Source organism: Bactrocera dorsalis, chromosome 1, assembly GCF_023373825.1.
Source record: "Bactrocera dorsalis isolate Fly_Bdor chromosome 1, ASM2337382v1, whole genome shotgun sequence".
Classification (NCBI taxonomy): domain Eukaryota; kingdom Metazoa; phylum Arthropoda; class Insecta; order Diptera; family Tephritidae; genus Bactrocera; species Bactrocera dorsalis.
The window spans coordinates 20,318,525-20,335,314 of NC_064303.1; the positions used below are offsets into that span (position 1 = coordinate 20,318,525).

Here is a 16,790-nt window from a genome sequence, read left to right on the forward strand (position 1 = left end):
GCGTATGCCGATCATATTGATATCAATGGCCTTAACACTCGCGCTGTTAGTTCTGCTTTCTCCAGACTGGACAAGGAAGCAAAGCAAATGGGACTGGCAGTGAACGAGGGCAAGACGAAATATTTCCTGTCGTCAAACAAACAGTCGTCGTACTCGCGACTTGGCTCTCACGTCTATCTTGGAACCAGCGTAAATACTACCAACAATGTCAGCCTGGAAATCCAACGCAGGATAACTTTTGCAACAGCTACTTCGGACTAAATAGACAATTGAGAAGTAAAGTTCTCTCTCGACGAACAAAAACCAAATTCAACAAGTCACCCATTATCCCCGTCCTGCAATATGGCGCAGTGGCTTGGACGATGACATCATCTGAAGAGTTGGTCTTAGGAGTTTTCGAGAGAAAAGTTCTGCGAAAGATTTATGATCCTTTGGGCGTTGGTCATGGCGAATATCGCATTCGATGAAACGATGAGCTGTATGAGTTATACGACGACATTGACATAGTCCAGTGAATCAAGAGACAGCGGCTGCGCTGGCTAGGTCATGTCGTCCGAATGAACGAAAACGTTTCAGCTCTGAAAGTATTGACGCAATACCCACCAGTGGAAGCAGAGGAATAGGAAGACCTCCACTCCGTTGGAAAGACCAGGTGGAGAAAGACCTGGCTTCGCTTGGCAGTTGGCGCCACGTTGCGAAAAGAAGAAACGACTGGCGCGCTGTTGTTAACTCGGCTGTAATCGCGTAAGTTGCGTCCCCCCAAAACAGACACTATCAGCCTTGAAAATCCTTTTTTGAAACACTTTGATCTGCGCAATCTAGAATACATTTGGGGCCAATAAATATACATAAGTAATACGCCAGTAAAGAAGAATAAAATGTGATTTGAATGGGAAATGTTCTTTCTTACGGTAGCCAAATCGCTATTAATCTTTTAAATTTCTAACAATAAACACTTTGTATTGTCCACACAGATAGGTATCAGATAACGAAACCTAGATACGAAATGGTTTAACCATCGAACTTATATTGCGTAGCGTCTTGCATATGATTATATTATTCAAACCATCATACGTATATTATGATCTTTGTAGGTAGCTTAAGGCTTTGTGTAAGCTTGTGGATTGTACTGTGATATTTTTAAATTCTTGAGTTACTATCCTCTACCGCAACTAAGTATATTGTGCATATTTTATAATCACAACCATGTTAAAAGTTTAATTTTTTTTAGTCCAAGGCAAGAGATTAAAATTTATCCCAAAATTCTACAATGATCTCGAATGATTATCATAAAATCATAAATTTTTACACATGGTTAAAGAAAAATGTCGTTGGGTTATATACAAAAATGACAATTACTCTCTCTCTACTCTTCTCAAAGCTATGTTTTCATTTTGCTATAACCTATAACTTTATGAGGCTATATAAAACCGCTAAATATATTTTTAAGAGTATCTGAGAACTGAGACTTTATTTCTTATGTAATTCAAATAAGTATTGCTTTGTTCCTATGTACACATGCCATATAAAATGATTATGCTTGCGTCACAAAAAATAACAAATAAATATTTCCCAATTATTGATAAAAGTACGTTTAGTTCAAGTACACAATATAGGCACACATAAGTATATATGTACATACATACATATGTATATATCTTTATAAATACGAGTATATCGAAAATATAGTCTAGAACATCAGTCTAGATGCGCACGAAATTACGCCAATGTTATATCGATTTGAATGGAAAACATTATCATTATCAACAGTCCACAATACTAGCACTTATGGAATGCCCGTAATTGTACTTATATAATACTATATACTTGTATATACAGTATATACAGACAAAAAAAGTACATAGATTTTTCTAAATATAAAAAGTTAGCATAGTGATAACGAAGCATTTGTGTTTATCAAAATAAGATTAGAATAAAATCAGGATATGATAAATTTCTGCGATAAAGTTTAGTTTACTTCACTTTTTCCATAATTATTTATGAATTTTTGTTACGATGATGTATTAGAAATACATACATACATACATGTAGATATACGATACTGAAATAAAATTATATTTCGAAAATAGTCGAAAAAAGGAAAACATCAAATTAAGTTTTACGTATAACTAATCAGTAATTAACGGTTTGTTACCTTATTATATGAAAAAGTTTCTTACTGATAAGCAGCCATAAAGGCGTTTAACCTATATAGTGGTTTAAGGACCTCGCAGTTCGAGAAATATTTCGTACATCCTAAATTATCCCGCGCGAAGAAGACCACTTTCCGAATTCAGGTCGCAAGTTTTGATAATGGGCAATAGAAATTCAGTAGGTACTTTAATATCTTTAGTAATTACAAATTTATTTGATTATTTGACATTCGCCAGGCTGACAAGCCTTTGGTCTGACTGAGTGAGCCAAACATTCTATAAGTAATCTTCAGGTTCCAATCTTGACTAGAATATTGTGCAAATTTCATAAGGATTATATTCATCGGTCAAGTACTGGTTTACTCAATTTCATTCGAAAGGCCATGAGAGGCCGTATTGGCCAAAAATGACCCTACAATATAGAATTTATAAATTGAAATTGATATCAATATCATTGACGTCCGCCAGCAGTTGTACTCTCCTATAGAAGATGGTACCTTTTCTATTATTTTCTCCAAGAGTAGACTGAAAAAGTCACACGAAAAGGCGTCGATTTGTCTGAAACCTCGTTTGGTATTGAACGGCTTGGAGGGGTTCCTCCCGATCTTGACGGACTTTTTGATGTTGTCCAACGTCAGCTTACACAGCCGTATTAGTTTTAGACGGATACCAAATTCAGACAACGCGGCATAAAGGCAACTTCTTTTCGTGCTATCAAAGGCACCTATGAAATCGACGATGAAGTGGTGAGTGTCGATTCTCTTTTACGAGTCTTTTCCAAGATTTGACGCAAGGTGAATATCTGGTCGGTTGTTGATTTTCCAGGTCTAAAGCCACAGGGACAAGGTCCAATTAGTTTGTTGATGGTGGGCTTCAATCTTTCATATAATACGCTCGATAGAACCTTAGATGCGATGTTGAGGAGGCTTATCCGACGGTAGTTGGCCCATATTGCGGGATCTCACTTTTTGTGGATTGGGCATAGCACACTTGAATTCCCTTCATGGGACATGCTTTCGTCCGATCATATTCTACAAAGATGCATGTTCCTTATCAGTTCTTCGCCGCTGTGTTTGAATAGCCGACAATCCATTAACCCTCGCTGCTTTGTTATTCTTCAGTTAGGTAATTTCTAATCGGACATTTTCATCTTCGAACAATGAAACGTTTTCTCTATCGTCATCGATTAGATACTTGGATTCACCATCTACTGATGTTGTGCCTTCACTGCCATTTAGCAGTCTGGAGAAGTGTATGTATTCTCTGGGCATCGGTTACTATGTCACCTCTGCGGGTTCTACAAGAGTAGAACGGCGAAGTCGATCAGCCTCAACTTTGGCCATCGTGGCGGGGCAGCTCGCATAGGGGTACTCCAAGCGCTCATAGAACACATCTTTGATCACATGGTCCTTCTCTTCCGTCGGGTGTGTACGCAAATCAGCAATAAAATGAGGAACTTTGCTTTGATGCGGATTGTGGCTAGACGTTTATCCATTTAGTCGTTGTTGATTAGTTTTCTTTGGGTGCGTTTTTCACATGGCAGGTCCTAAACCCAGCGCACAACCCTGCGGAGGGGATGTTTCGCCTTCTAACTTTGGCTTGCATTCAAACGGATGTTCTTTGGCTACCCAGAGGATACTTGGTTTAATACCAGATGTCGTCAGCAGCTTAACCCATACTTTAAAGAATCGTTTCTGGCCACTCCCAAGTGAATGGCGTTCAGAGAACTTTCCACACTTGCCTGAACTTCTACACAAGACTCCATTCTCCATGACTTGTTCAATATACTACTGGAGAAAATAGTTCGAGCTCCGGAGATGAATATAGAGAGGGTCTAATTTTCTACAAGAGCCTCATCATTGGCCTCAACAACCGCTCCATTACTTCTGCTTTCTCCAGACAAAATATCTGCTGTCATCAAACAAACTGTTGTCGCACTCGCGACTTGGTTCTCACGTTACTAATGACAGTTATAACTTTGAAGTCGTAGATAATTTCGTCTGTCTTGAAAACAGCGTTAATACCAGCAACAACGTCAAACTCGAAATCCAACGCAGAATAACTCTTACCAGAAGGAGCTACTTCGGACTTAGTAGGTAAATGAGAAGTAAAGTCCTCTCTCGACGAACAAAATAAGACTCTACAAGTCACTCATGATCTCCGATGGCAACTCTGAATATCGCACTCGATAGAAGGATCAGATGTATGAGATACAATCTACGACGACATTGACATAGTTCAGCGAATTAGAAGACAGCGGCTACGCTGGGTAGGTCATGTTGTTCGAATGATTGAAATCAGTTCAGCTTTGAGAGAATTTGAATTTGAATTGAGAAAGAGATTTTTATAATTTTGTATAGTAAATTATGTTCAGAATAGTCAATTGGCCTAATCCTTCAACAGAATTACTAACATTTCTCTGATTTTCGTTTGACATCCATATTTATTCAAATCTTTGATTGCTTAACCACTTTATAGAATATTATGAGAAAATTACTAACATGTTTATTAATAGATTAGAAGTATCACGGAAAGGGCATCTATGAGAAATTCACCTCGTCTATTTTATAATACTCAATCCTAGCAATTTGTCGTGTTCTTAAAGCTTTTGACGGTCAAAGCTGTCTTTCCCAGAAGCTAACATAAGTCGAATGAATTCAACAAGTTGCTGCGAAAACAAAAAGTGGGAGCTCAACATTAAGGGCAGCCCATAATAACTAATATGATTTCAATCCTGACAGATTCTCTTTCCGCTCAAATGGAGGAATGTCACTTTCAAAACAGTTGCCACTTGTTGGTTGCACAACAACAACAACAACTGTTCATACATAAATGTCAGTCTATTGTGTAAACAAGTTGCACTGGCAGGGCAACTGACATCTGCATTCGTAATAGACCACAGTTGCAACCAATCTGGACCATGAAAGCCTCCTGGAGAGTGCGATGATGGTGGTGCGTGGTACAGTATGCGGATTTAAATGGCGACAGTGCCAAATACAAATTGACAGATAATATTTTTAAGTATTTGAAGGATAACAGCACTTGTGGCCTGCAGCCGTCGTCGGTTGTAGCATTTCAGCATTCGTAAGACTGCGCTTTTCGAGTGTTTACGATGTCGATGGCTGCACCCCGGGCGCTTGACGAAGGCCATTATGCAAATATTAGCAGATTTTATTGTTTCTTATTGCTTGTGGAGGGAGTTCACTCTGGTTGCTCTGCATGTTATTACATGGCGTAAGATAAAGAGACAAGCTGCAAGACATTTAAAAATACCCAACAAATTGTAGAAGGTGGGGGATGTACATACATAAATATGTAACCACAGTCACTGAAGTTTTTACTTACAACCGATTTGCTGGTCGGTTTAGTTCGGCATTATTAAACCGATTCGACATACTTATGTACACAGTTGCGCACTCATTTGCAGTGTTTGCTCCAGCGCACACACAATCGAACAAACTCACATATTCGTATACATACGTTCGTATTTATATAAAAGAACATACTTATGCAATCACTATGAATAAAGCCAGCAAAACTCCTTCCTATTTTTATATTTTTCCTTGTTTAAATTTATTTATGGCGCTGAAATGAATATTCAAATGTCTCCATCTAAAAATAACTGAATCTCTGGTTATACGGTAGATACGCCGACCCACAATGTGTGAATATACATACATACATAATAATCCCGTCACAAGTTAGGTTAAAAGTACATGCTGCTTTTAAAAGAAAACTACTTGTATAATACATTTTTTACAAAAATCTACAAAATCTCGTTCTAAATGTTCACTTTTTGATTTTACACAAGCCCTTAAACGATTCGGTCATTAATCAATAGAAGCACGCACAGTTCTACTGCTGGAACCAAAGGTTTCTTGAGACTCTCCAAATTTTTGTAGAGTATTCTACAGGTCATGTTCTCTAACTCTGAACGCAAACTGTAGTCGTACAGATTCATGTTAGGACTTCCAGCCGACCAATCATCTGCACTTATGAAGAATATTGGTTTAAGGCCGCTGCTGCGTGATTTTTGTCCTGTGTGCTGTAGTAAAGTCTTTATTAAAATCCAATGCTCTCCATCGAAGAGAGTATTACTTAACTGATTTACCTTACCACGCGTTCTAAAAAATCCTGCTTGTATACTTTTGCCCCTTTTCAAGGAAGTGAAGAGGAGACATCCCACCAATCCATTACAACAACTGAATGGTGACAACGTTAGGCCTTTGGAATAACTTTTTTTGCGTCTTTTGTAGTTGTCGATTTTGTTGTTTCGCTGATTAAAATCTTCTTTAAAAATGAACATTTTTTTCATCTGTAAAAGAAGAACCCGCGTCCACCTGTAGAGCGCGTTGTCAGAAGAGGAACACGCCGATAGCCATGCGGAGATCATCACAACTGTAAAACTGTCATTAATTCTGATGAGAAAAATTAGCGTGATGCCAGAGTGTTTACAGAAGCTGTTTATGTCAGTTGAGTCAGTTTTATAAATAAATATCTGCCGAGAAAAAATTGGAATAATTGCCGGAAAAGCCCTAGAAACAGCCCTTTTCTTTTCCTCATACAAACGAATGAATGTTTGTTCGTTAGTAACGCTAAGAGAACGGCTGAACCAATGTTGATGAAATTTTAAGGTTGTTCGTTATGGATCGGGAAAGGTTTAGAAATAAAAAACCTGTATGCCTTTCATCTAATATCGGTCGGCGTTCCTTTTGGCATCAACATAAGGCACATGAACGAGTACTCCCAAAGCGATCGTCACGATGTCGTGCAAGACTTTTCAACAGCTTCGATGGACATTATCTTGAAGCAACGCATATATGGTGCTGTTAGATGCTAGATGTACTCTGTTGAAATTCTTCTTTGGATGGTGGAAAGTGGTTACACCAGATCAAATTGATGAACACCACAACCCCACTTCGGTTTGTATGTCTGACAATAAATGCATGAAATACTATCCGCGTACTTTTCTTTCGGAAACACAAACTAGAAATTATGGATATCCACTCTATCGGCGTTCGCTCACCAGACGACAATGGCAGAATATTTAGAATTCAATTTATAGGCCTGAGTATCGAAGTTGACAACACATGGATCGTACCATATTCGCCACTGTTATCTAATTCACATTCAAAAGTCATATCAATTGCAGTTTGGTGTAATCGTAAAACGTATTTTGTAAGTACGTCACCAAAGGAACCAATATGGCGGTTATTGGTCTTGAACGGTACGGACGATACATGAACTGCAATAAAGCGCTTTGTAGGATATTTACTTTTGTAATTCATGAACGTTTCGGAGAATGGCCAAAGAGTGTATTTCAACCCAGAGAATACAATACAGCTGGTGGAAACACCGCCAGCAACAAAATTAACATTGACGAGTTTTTGCTCAACTTTCGTCAGTGATCCGTTTGTGAGAACATTGCTCTATTCGGAAATACCTTGATATTATGCATGGAATGCATCGTCGAAGATATAGTTACGCAAAAAGCAAAGCCAACCAGTAGATTGACATCCAGGTGTGTTATCAACTAATTCCTTAGGACGAACTTACACAATCCACCCGAAAAACGACGATTGTTTCTACCTTCGGTTGCTATTGATAAATGAACGCGGTTAAATGCGTCAATTCCGGTTGATACTTCCTGTGGTTTGACATCAATTTCATCCGCCGTTTATCAATTCACAAAAGATGATTGCACGTGTAATGTGAGCTGTCAAAAATACCGATGTTGTTGACTTAAACTAGAAGCTTCAAAGTCAAATTCCGGGAGACTTGCGCTCATACAAATCGATCGATCGTCTTGACAATGAAGACGACGCCGTGCGTCTCAAAGTAGGATCCGTCGTTATTATGTTTCCCAATCTTCCTGCGCCGAAACTGTGTAATGGAACCCGACTGATTGTGACGCACCTATCGAATACAAGGAGACAGAATGCTTGATCCTACGAATTCCTTTGAGTTCAAACGATTTGCCATTTCAGTTCGAACCTATTCCGTTTCCAGTAAAAATTGCATTTGAGATGACAATCAACAGGATTTGGAAATGCTATGTTTTTCACACGGCCGTGGCGCGCTCACGATTTGGAAAACCATCTTTTCTGTACACCGGAACAGAAACCAAAAACGTTCTTTATAATTTTCATTTCAAAATACATATTTCACGCAGGACAACGGCTGCGGGGTTAGCTAGTATTCTTTATAAAAAGTGTTACAGTGATCGGATTTAGCTCAAATATGCGCCGTTTCGTTCGATAAACTGTTTCCATCTAGACGGTAACTTCATAATACCCCCTCGTAGCAGCCCCCCTCCTTATTTGCGTAGAAATCGGACAGCCACTTTTCACAAGTCTCTTTTGAGTTTAACTTTACATCAACAAGGACGTTCGCCATGGACAGGAACAGGAAGCAATCACTTGGCGCTATGTCCGTGCTATATGTTGGATGCGATAAAACCTCCCATCCGAGCTCTCGTAGCTTTTGACGAGTCGTCAACGAAGTGTGTGGTCTGGCGTTGTCCTGGTGGAACACTACACCCTTCCTTTTGGTCAATTCTGGACGCTTCTGGTCGATCGCCTGTTTCAAGCGGTCCAGTTGTTCACAGTAGATGGTAGAATTAAGCGTCTGGCCATATGGGAGCAGCTTAATCAATCAATCAAGCAATCTCACCAAACACACAGCAAAACCATCCGGGCCGTCAATCCCGTCTTGGCCACTGTTTGGGACGACCGTTCTCGCTTGATATTGTCGTATGTGATCCATTTTTTGTCGCCAGTCACCAAAACAAAAATGGGTCGAGTTCGTTCCTTTTCAGCAGCATATCGCAGGCGTTGATTCGGTCTAGAAGGTTTTTTCTTGCGTCAAATCATGCGGCACCCAAACATCAAGCTTTTTTGTGTATCCAGCCTTCGGAAGAGGGTTTAAAATGGTTTGGTGACTAACTCCCATCTTCTGGGCGATGCCACAAGATGCCACATGCCGGTCTAACTCAATGTTTTCCATGATTTGATCGGTATTCGTTGTCACAGGTCTTCCTCCGGCTGGCTTATCCATGGTGTCGTTTTCACCCGCTCTGAATCGTCGAAACCATTCCTCCGCAGTTCGAAGTGATGGAGTACCATCCCCCAAAACACCACTAATCTCACGGAACGTTTCTCTTAGAAATTTGTGATATTTTCATGACAATAGATAAAAATAAATATCGATATCGTTACTTATCTAACATACATATTTTCATATAGAAGGGAAGGGAACCCTTATCCTCTGTTTAATTAAGCGCTCTAACACAATAAATATGGTTTACTATATACATGATATATAGTACAAATGGTATACTCATACACACATAAACCCACTTGTATTAATTAGAGGTGTCAATCAGAAATTAACGCCTACAATATAATCATTTGAAATTGTAATGTAATCAAAGTTTCACATTCTCGTTATCTCCAACGGTAAAAGAAAAAAGTATAATCGAATCAATGATAAAACAAAAAAGGAAAAAAATTGTCTAATCGAAACTTTAAATTTTTTCTTTCTTCGGAACGCATTTGCATATAAATTACCCGCCGATGCTTTCTTATCAGTTTAACAAGCTTTCTGGTAAAATGTTTACGCTACACAAACTTCTCTAAGTGTGAATGGTCAAAGGTCTAGCCGATTTGCATGCTATTTATGAATGTATGTAGGCGCTCTCGCGCTTACCTGATTTGAATCCATTTTCTTGACCTGAATATCGTAACAGTTACATCAAAGAATGGTTTGATAAGGGAGAATGCGAAATGGGTGTTCTTAACACACACCCACCCCTAAGCAGGTAATTGTTATCGATGAATTCAATCTAAAAAATTGCGTTTCTGTCATTAATCCTTATTACATAGCCAATAGTGATTGTAAACACAGAATAAGCTTAAATGTTTTAAGCTAAAAATTCATCTCTTTATATATTGCATTTATATATGTATATAGTACACTAATTCAATAGAAGAACATATCCGTTAAAAACATCTTAATTTTTTTTTCCTAATCGCAGCGATTAATATTCCCAGCGCTTCCATTATATTGTGGAACGCACTTTTATCACAGTTTTAGCCAACAACCTGACATGAGTAATATTACACCGGCCGACAAATGAAAATTTCTTGTACGTTGTTTGTATTTGAGCCACAAATATCACCAATTTTTACTATTTTAAACGCGAAGACACCTACATGCCCTATCACATCAGATTTTTTTAAAAGAAGGAAAAAGCATGTTTTTTCAAAATGTAAAGAAAAAATCAATAATCATATTACAAAAACATATATTTGAACATTTACAAAGAAAACATTGAGTCTAAACAATGCTACAGGACTATTTGGAGTGATATCTTTTACGTTTCGGTACAAAATTACGTCTGAGTGTAGTTTTTTTATGAGTATTTTCAGTAATACGAGGGCTTATATATATATTTCTGGCCTAATAATGAAAAGAGGAATATTTATCAACGAAAATGGTTTTATTGTTTCTCAAAATATTCTCCATCAAGATTTATACATTTTTGCATGCGCTCAAACCAATTTTTGAAACACTTTTTCCCTCCGATTGAAACACCTCCAAAACATGGTTTTTGAATGCTTCAACAGCATCTTCTGGCGACGAAAATCGTCGACCACGCATTATTTTCTTGATGTGTGGGAATAAAAAGAAGTCATTGGGTGCCAAGTTAGGGCTGTACGGCAGATGACCCATCAATTCAATGTTTTGGCCGGTCAAAAAGGCGCTGGTTTGAGCCGATGTGTGAGAGCTCGCATTGTCATGGTGCACAATGATTCGTCATCTCTTGTTCGTTTTTTGAATTTCTCCGAAGACTTCAGGCAAACAAATGGTGGTATACCACTCAGAATTGACCGTCCTACGTTTCTCAAGCGGAACAGTCGACACATGACCAGTTTTGCCGAAGAAACAGACGACCATTTGCTTCGAAGTGCTTCTTCCACGAACAACTTTCGTTGGATTTATCTCGTCTTGGAAGACCCACACGTTCGATTGCTGTTTTGTTTCGGCCTCATACGCATAGATCCATGATTCGTCACCTGTGACGATCTTATAAACGTCTTTTGAAGCACCGCGATCGTATTTTTTCAGCATTTCTTTACACCAATCCACACGAGCCTTTTTTTGAGCGATTGTCAAATTGTGCGGGATCCAACGAGAACAAACCTTTTTTACGACCAGGTGTTTATGCAATATCGAATGTATGCTGGTGGGAGAAATGCATAGGCATGCCTCTATCTGAAGGTATCTTACATGACGGTCTTGCATTATCAGTTCACGTACGGCATCGATGTTTTCTGGCACAACGACCGGTTTTGGACGACCTTCACGGAATTCGTCTTTGAGCGAGCGTCGGCCACGATTGAATTCGTTGTACCAGTTTTTCACAGTGCTATAAAATGTCAGATTGCACCTGGCAACACTTAGTGTTGCCTAGTCCAGAAATATATATAGCAGCCTATGTATTGGTCAATATAAGTAAAGGTAACACAATATGTGCAGATTTTATCACAGCAAGAGAACAAGGATTTCGATTCCAACTAAATTTTCACCTGACCTTAAAAAAAATTATGTTAAATTTAAGTAGACAATTTTAAAATTAAGACTTTTAGCGCAGAATATGAATGAAATTGGACATAACCTTGGTAATATAGTTAATAGGAAACCAAATGGATTGTAATCACTTTACGATTTCTTCGGATAATGAAAGTGAAATTCCTTCACAACATTTTTAATACGAAATATTGTAATACTTGAAAGTATTTCCCCCACCATTGATCTGTCGAAATTCCTTGGGTACAAAATGTTCGGTTAGACCCGAAATTAGAAATTTTTACTGACGAGTGCAGAATATGTGAACAGGAAGGCACCAGCTGTTTTCGATTCGACAAGCGTAACGCTCCAGAAAATCGCATAAACTAATACTTACCAGATGATCAAACAAACAGGCAGCACTTGAAGTGCAACCCTGGATTTTTATACTCTTGCAACCAGTTCTTCTTCTTCTTTTCGGGCGTAGAAACCTCGTACGAGTTAAAAACAGCGCGCCAGTCGTTTCTTCTTTTCGCAAGGTGGCGCCAATTGAAGATTCCAAGCGAAGCTGGGTCCTTCTCCACAGCTCATCGTTCCATCGAATGGGATATTCGCCGTTGTTAATGCGCAAAGGACCATAAATCTTCCTCTAAATCTTTCTCTCAAAACTCGTAACGTCGACTCATCAGATATTGTCATCGTCCATGCCTTCTTCATGTTTGGTCTTTGTTAGTCGAAAAAGTCCTTTACTTCGCAATTGCCTACTCATTCCGAAGTAGCCCCTGTTGGCAAGAGTTATTCTGTATTGGATTTCGAGTCTGACATTGTTGTTGGCGTAATACTGGTTCCAAGATAGACGAAATTATCTACAACTTCGAAGTTATGACTGTCAAAAGTGAAGTGAGAGACAAGTCGCGAGTGCTACGGCTGTTTGTTTGATGAGTGGAGATATTTCGTCTTGCCTTCCTTTACTACCAGACTGATTTTCTTCGCTTCCTTATCCAGTCTGGAGAAAGCAGAATAATATCGGCGCACGCCAGCAGCTGTGAACTCTTATAAAAGATTGTACCTGCTCAATTAAGTTCTGCAGCTCGAATTATTTTCTCCAGCAGAAGATTAAAGAAGTCCACGATAGGGAGTCGCATCGTCTGAAACCACGTTTGATATCGAACGGCTCGGAGAAGTCTTTCCCAATCCTGACGGAGCTTTTCAAAGTAGTCTCTTGATAAATAGACAGTTACGGATCAACTCCAAATTTTGTTGAACCGTCCTTTCAGTCGGCAGCCATCAGATGTTAGGAAATGTACAAAATATTTTATATACGTGTGTACATATGTATGTACGTTCTGTGTGTATGTAAGTTTGGATCTGTTTTCGGCTTTAGCGATTGGAAGCAATTTGTTGTTGTTTGTCGGCAATTTTGCGGTCGACTCTTGATCAGCATGCAGAAAGTGGCGCATTGTTATTGACATCTGACGGACGCGAGCTGTTGGCTGACTTCCGTCGTCAAACGTCAGTGGGCCATTCGTGCGAGGCAGACACGCCCGCTGGATTTACTCGCTTTGCTGCCACTGTGAGGCCAAAAGTCAAGTGAATTTGTTCTGCTGCTAACACAAGCAAATCCCATCCGCTGCATTGGTATTGTGCGATTATGATGGTTATTGTTATAATAACTGTATTTGTTCGTAAGGCTTTTTTTCGTTGTTTTCCTTTCTATTTTAAATTGTTCCACACTTAAGCGGCGTTATCAGAATTTCAATAACCGCAGGCTTTGCTGCCTCTTTCTTTTCACGCGCTCTGCCTTTTGACATTCTCCTCTGTATGTTTGCTTATGGTTATTTTTTTCGTTTTTGTTGTACAGCTTAAGCCTTGATCGTAAATGATTAAAATACGAGTTAAGTACTTTGAAGCTTGTTAAGGATTCCAGGCAAGTGCGAACCCTAGTGGCGAGTGAAATAGATTGAATTAAACGTGCCGCAATTTTTTTATGTCAAGGATTTAAGACTTACCTTTTTCACTGTGGCTGTATTTGTTATAGCTTCCTTGGCGCCGTTTGTTTGAAGAATGCGTGTACAATAACAAACCTAAGACAGCCTAAGGATACATTATTAGCGAAATCTCCCCCGAAGATATGTGAACTTGGAGACAAATATTTTATGGATGTGAGTTGTCGATGAGGTCTGCTTGTTTACACTTCAGTAAATTGTTGACATTAACAATCAGGGTAAAACTGAGCAAATTTCAATAAACACCTTAACCGTCTAGCACACATATATATATGTACATAATATGTTTGTTATGATATAAGTACATACATACTTCAGTGGGAATGTATTATAATGCTATACATACATATGTATGATTAAAAGGTACTTGAAATTCATATTTTATTTATCAGAGATTTTACCACCCATCACGGAATGGAATGGAGAACCACCATTTTATCTTCTACTTTACTGGCATAGACACCGCTTACGCGATTATAGCCGAGTTAACAACAGCGCGCCAGTCGTTTCTTCTTTATGCTATGTGACGCCAATTGGATATTCCAAGCGAGGCCAGGTCCTTCTCCACTTGGTCCTTCCACCGGAGTGGAGGTCTTCCTCTTCCTCTGCTTCCCAGGGCGGATACTGCGTCAAATACTTTCATAGCTGGAGTGTTTTCGTCCAACCGGACGACATGACCTAGCCAGCGTAGCCGGTGTCTTTTAATTCGCTGAACTATGTCAATGTCGTCGTATATCTCATACGAGGTATGACAATTAAGTAATGAGACTGATTCTATAAAAACCGTATATTTGAAAACTATTCTACAACTCTGCCATGCCCTTCAAAGTAGTCGCCTTGGAAAGCTATACAGCGATTCCAGTGCGTTTTCCATGCTTCGTAACATTTCTGGAACGCTTCGACTGGGATGTCCGCGAGTACCTCGTCACGGCCGCCTGGATGTCCGTAATCGACTCAAAATGGGTTCCTTTAACCACCGATTTTGTTTTAGGAAACAAAAAGCCACAAGGTGACATGTTGACAGCTGTTGCAACACGACGATCCCTTTAGAGGCCAAATACTGGGACGCGCTGAGGGCGGTGTGGCACGGCGAGCTCCCTTCCGAGCTCCCGTAGCTTCTGAAGTCATCAACGAAATATGTGGTCTGGCATTGTCTTGATGGAACACTACACCCATCCTGTTTGCCAATTCTGGACGCTTCTGGTCGATCGCCTGCTTCAAGCGGTCCAGTTGTTCGGTAGAATAAAGCGTGTGGCCATATGGGAGCAGCTCATAGTGAATGATTCCCATCCAAACCAACCAAACTCACAGCAAAACCTACTTGGTCGTCAATCCCAGCTTCACCACTATTTGGGACGATTCACCAGCCTTCGACCACGACCGTTTTCGCTTGATATTGTCGTATGTGATCCATTTTTCGTCGCCAGTCACCATCCGCTTCAAAAATGGGTCGAGTTCGTTCCGTTTCAGCAGCATATCGCAGGCGTTGATTCGGTCCAGAAGGTTTTTTTTTGCGTCAAATCATGCGGCACCCAAACATCAAGCTTTTTTGTGTATCCAGCCTTCTGCAGATGGTTTAAAATGGTTTGGTGACTAACTCCCATCTTCTGGGCGATGTCACGAGATGCCACATGCCGGTCTAACTCGATGTTTTCCATGATTTGATCGGTATTCGTCGTCACAGGTCTTCCGCCGGCTGGCTTATCCATGGTGTCGTTTTCACCCGCTCTGAATCGTCGAAACCATTCCTCCGCAGTTCGAAGTGATAGAGTACCATCCCCCAAAACAACATTAATCTCACGGAACGTTTCTCTAGCGGATTTGCCTTTAACGAAGGAAAACTTTAAAATAACGCGAATTTCGGCGTTAGTGAACTCCATGTTTACACGTCTATAACTGTTGAACGCAATATCCAAACTAATCATGCATAGCGTCGTTTTGTAGGTTATGTCAAGACCTTTCAAAGATGTATAGTATTGCCAGATACGAGCTCGGTAGCGCTTTATACATAACCGCGAGATTCAGAAGACAAAAAGACAGAAGGGAGATATTTTACAACCTAATATTTAGTATCACATGCATATTGAATTGAGGTATGTGTACGAGAGTATATACATGCATATGAAAGTATATTTATATTTATAACGTTATAGAGTCATTCAGACTGCACGTGCCTTCAAAATCTTCTTTGCAGCCGACGTAGCAAAACAGCTGTGTACCAATATTCACGACAAGCTGCTTTAAAACTGGTTTTTAATGAAAAGTACTCTCAAAAAAAAAATCAGTTTTAAACACATTTTTGAAAAAAGTGAAGAAAAATCAAGGAAGAAGATTATTATAATAAACAAGTGGTTGGAAACGCGGAGGATATCAAAATATGTATATTTCAGCTCGAGCGTAAAGTACCGAAGTAGGAGTGACTGAAAGTTTGCGCGCAACAAACACTTAGTTAGCTTTGTGAGCTACGTAAAATTTCATGGCGCCAAAGTGGTAAGTTACCCTTTAATCAAATTCTATTTATTTACACCAAATATACAAGTGTGCCATCTCTTCCCTCTATCTACATTGACAGTATTGGTGCTGGCATCGAGAACAGTAACGTCAAACATAACAATAACAACTATGCTTCAGTAGAACTTTTTAAATACATACATATAAAAGGTACACACCCTGAAGGAAATTTAAAAATTTAAACTAATTGAATATTTTCATTAATTTTTAAATTATATTATTTAGAAGTGGGCAATGTGAAAGTGAACAATGCGCTTAATTATGTGAATTTTACACCTTATATACATATATCAAAAAACAAGAAAAAAATGTAATTTCGGTTGCAACGTAGCTACGAGTAGAATACCCTATACAAACAAAAAAGTTTCTGTACAAGAACTTCATTTTGATCAGTGAGTTTTAATGACAGCTACTTACATATATGAATGCTACAGACACACACCACCTCTTCGTCGATTTCAAAGCTGCTTTCGACAGCACGAAAAGGAACTGTCTTTATGCCGCGATGTCTGAATTTGGTATCCCCGTAAAACTAATACGGCTGTGTAAA

General features: G+C 39.3%; 1 protein-coding gene and 1 long non-coding RNA gene across 3 annotated transcripts in view; both read left to right on the plus strand.

Moving 5' to 3' along the window:
• The window catches only part of LOC105224060 (uncharacterized), an 89,190-nt gene that overhangs the window by 39,253 nt on the left and 33,147 nt on the right, over nucleotides 1–16,790 (plus strand). The window lies entirely within an intron of this gene.
• Nucleotides 14,884–16,790, plus strand: part of LOC125776582 (uncharacterized) — a 187,825-nt gene continuing 185,918 nt past the window's right edge. Inside the window, exon 1 of the long non-coding RNA XR_007421831.1 lies at nucleotides 14,884–15,673. This is a non-coding gene — a long non-coding RNA (uncharacterized LOC125776582). The remainder of the gene's footprint in view (nucleotides 15,674–16,790) is intronic.